Here is a 3761-nt window from a genome sequence, read left to right on the forward strand (position 1 = left end):
GGGGTCAGCCACAGGGCTGGCACAGAAMGGCTTTTCCAGGAATACAGTGCATYTTCCCCTTCATGGTCCCAGACCAAAGGGGTTTGAGGGACACTGGGAATGCTGTTGGGAACTCATGAGGCCATGCCCTCACACTTGGCTTAGCAGGACAGTGACACAGCCCAGGAATTCATCCAGGAGACCCAGCACAGCCCTGGGATGATGGTTCATTGCCATCAGAGCCAGCAGCTTAAATACACACAAAGGAGCCCTTCTTGCTGTCCACTGTCACCCTGCTCCCTTCCCAGGGTGTCCTTGCATGGGCAGAGATCCCAAATCCCGCTGCCTTTGGGACACCAGGGTGTTATCAACCTGCTCCTGCAGGGCTGTCTCATTTTGGCCACAGCCTTCCTCACCTCCCTACCTCTGCATCCTCCACCTCTTTCAGCTCTTCCCCTACGTGCCTAAAGGCAGGGACTCAATTGGATCCATCATTTTGCATATCAATTTCTCCCCCTGTGGAATAAAAAACACCTCTGCTCTGCCAGAAAAGGAGCTGCCTTGAATGCCAGGCTTTCTCTTCTTTTTCTGGGAGCGGTTCTGTTACGGTGTTCCTGGCAGGGAGGTACTGGCAGGGGTGAGCCTCATGACCTCAGCAGAGCTGCCCCACGAGCCTTCACTACCTCTGGGTCACAATGAGCCTTTCCCAGCACTGATTGCAGCAGCCTGTTTTATTTTTACTCATAAAACCCCTCCCCGGTCACCTCTGAGCAGGGATCAGCTCTGGGAGCAAAGCCAGACTCTCTGACGGTCCACGCCACCACAGAGACCTCAGGGCAGCTCAGATTTGCTACAGGTGTTGGAAACGAGTCTGAGGATGTGAGAGAGGCCTTTGGGGTCCATCTGCAGTGAGCAGGAGGGGCTGGAATCAATGACCTTGGAGGCCTCTGCTCATCAGTCCCCTCTACGAGTTGAGGAGCTGGAGAGGGAACCTGCAGCCATTCCTGCCACAGCCCCACACCCTGCAGCTCCTCAGCAGCTCTGCTCCCACTTTCCCTGTGGATTTACTTTTTGAGGTGCTCCTCTCCCTTCAAACACCATCCTTCTGCATTAGAAAAAAACATCTCTTTTTCTCCCAAATCCAGCCTCTGTGTTCCAGCACCCATTTCCACCCTTCGGCACCCCAATGCCTGAGTCTTGGAGGCTGATTCCAGGAGGATGTGACAAGGCTGTGGCTGAGGCATCCTGCAAGCAAAGCCCAGTTTTCCTTGCCAGAACCAATGGCTGGGATTGATCKTGGAGGGGGTTTCAAGTCTTTATGGTTCTGGGTCTGTTGGTCCCATCTCATGTGGGATCCGTGCCCACAATCGACTCAACCCCTTTCCCTGGTGCCAACATCCTGATCCTTAGGATTAGATCCCAAATATAACCCTGATACCCCTTTCTTCCAGCTGATTTTAAYGCACAGCTGCCCATTCCTTAAACTCAGGAGTGTCTTGAGCAATTCCAGCCCTTACAGGTTTAGGAAAACACAGGAATTCAGCAACCAGGCTCAGGAGCTGATCAAGCTCCTGCAATCATGACACTTGCCGGGATTTAGCACCAGGAACCTGTTTATGAAACAGCAGCAGGAGAGGGATGGCCCCCTAAGTGAATCCAGGAGCTAATCCAGCCTCCTCAGGCTGCTGAAGGCTCCCTCCTGTGTTCTGAGCTCTCAATCCTGCACGGTTCTGGCTCTCAGAGGGTTTGGGGCAGACTCCAAATCCCAGTGCTCCCTCCTGCGCCCAGYACGGGGCTCAGACACCCCAAACCCAGAGCAGGGCATGGAAGAGCTGCTGCACATCCCACCAGGAGGCTGAGCTGGAAGGGGCTGTCAGGACACCCAGAGAAGGTGAGGAGCATCAGCTGTGATTGCTGCAGCTCGACACACCCCATGCCCTGAACGCGTTTCAGTACAAGTCACGAGCCCTGTGTGACTCAGAAGTCTTCCTGGGTAGTCCAAGGGCTTCAGCAAATTATAACAGGTGAAAAAAGGCCAGGGAATGTCTTCAAAGGAAGCCACCAAAATTCCAGTTACAGCAGGGAGAATTATGAAAGTTTTTTTCTTTAAATGTAGTGTGCRCTGCTGATTTTCAGGGCAATTGTCCCTCCCAGCCCATGGGGAAAACACTGTCCCAAGAGCCAAGCAGGAAAATGCACATTCCCAGCACCCTGACAAACTACAGAATCTTTTCAGGACTTTGTGTCTTCTGTGTTTGAAACTTATTCTGTGATTTTTAYTATTTGTCTGCTCTGCACCTACCAAATCCACGGAAGCTATTTAAAAACAGCATTTTAAACAACATCATTCCCTTTATCCTTCTCCAGACAACGCCACGGAACTCTAACAGCCTCTGTTCCCCAGAATCATCACATTTTTCATGATRCATTCACAAAAAACAGCTGGACCATAAAAACACGACTGAAGCCATGTCCATGGGAGGAGTCAGGTCTCTTTTTAACTAAATAAGAGATATTTGGATGGGATATTGGGAAGGAATTCCTCCCTGTGATGGTGCTGAGGCCCTGGCACAGGGTGCCCAGAGAAGCTGTGGCTGCCCCTGGATCCCTGGCAGTGCCCAAGGCCAGGCTGGACATTGGGGCTGGGAGCAGCCTGGGACAGTGGAAGGTGTCCCTGCCCATGACAGGGGTGGGATGAGATGAGTTTTAATCTCCTCTCCAACCCAAACCATTCCATGATTTTATGGCTGGATGTCCAACTCAGAATTTTCTTCGCACCCAACCTTTAAATCTAGTCACATTCAGAGCATGCCTGACCTGAATGATCTTTCTCATCCATGAATTTCCAAGCAGTGGGGAACTCCTCAGGCTGAGAACCAGCGAGTCAGGGTCACTCCAGCTGGGYTGTTCCAGTGGCACAGAGCAGGAAGCTCCATCAAGGAGGGATGAGCTGGAGCCAGGATGAGCCCAGCACAGGCAGTGCCCTCAGGCAGCMCAGCACAGCCCCTCAGCACCACAGAGCCCAGCCAGGGCTGGCAACAAACCCCAGGGGCACAACAAGGAGTTGGACCAGGGATCCGAAGAGATCCTTCAGAAAATGGGGTGAAAACAAGCAAAACACGGCACAAATTCCAGAGTTAGCCTGGAGAGAGGGACAACTGGAGAAAATCACACCTGCAGCAGAGTCTGGGCCAGGTTTGGGCTTCATGGAGCTCCCGAGCCCATGGGCTGCTCGTGGGGGTGTGGGGCAGGGTTCCAGGGGAGCCTTTTTGGGGCATTCCAGAGGTTTCAGCACCCTCAGGGCTCTGGCTTTATGCCAGGGCTGTCCACAACATCGGGACTGGCAACCTTTGAAACAGCTTCAAACCTGTGAAAATGCACTGAGAGCATTGAAATGTCTGTATTTCTTCTAAAAACACACCTGGGTGCTGGGAAGTTGGAAGATCATCCTGCTTCACAGTGGCAAAACACCTCTCATTTCCCAGGATCCCAATATCCCAGGATCCCAATATCCCAGCATCCCAGGATCCCTGCCCAGCTTCTTGCCTCACTGTGGTGGACAGGAGTGGATGTTTCCCGGCTCAGCCCCGGGCTGCTGGGGGAGGACCAGGACGCTCAGGATCGTGTCCGTCTGGCCGGGCACAGCTCCGAGGGTGCTCCGGCACCGCAGCAGCTGCCGATGGTGACTGCAAAGCCAGCAGCAGCCTCCAGTGGCCAGCTGGCAAACGACACCGGCGTGGCAGCGGGGACAGTGTCCCGCACAAACACCAGTGTGGTCTCAT

The sequence above is a fragment of the Malurus melanocephalus genome, unplaced genomic scaffold (assembly GCF_030028575.1).
Source record: "Malurus melanocephalus ecotype Western Australia unplaced genomic scaffold, MMel_1.1 scaffold_559, whole genome shotgun sequence".
Classification (NCBI taxonomy): Eukaryota; Metazoa; Chordata; class Aves; order Passeriformes; family Maluridae; genus Malurus; species Malurus melanocephalus.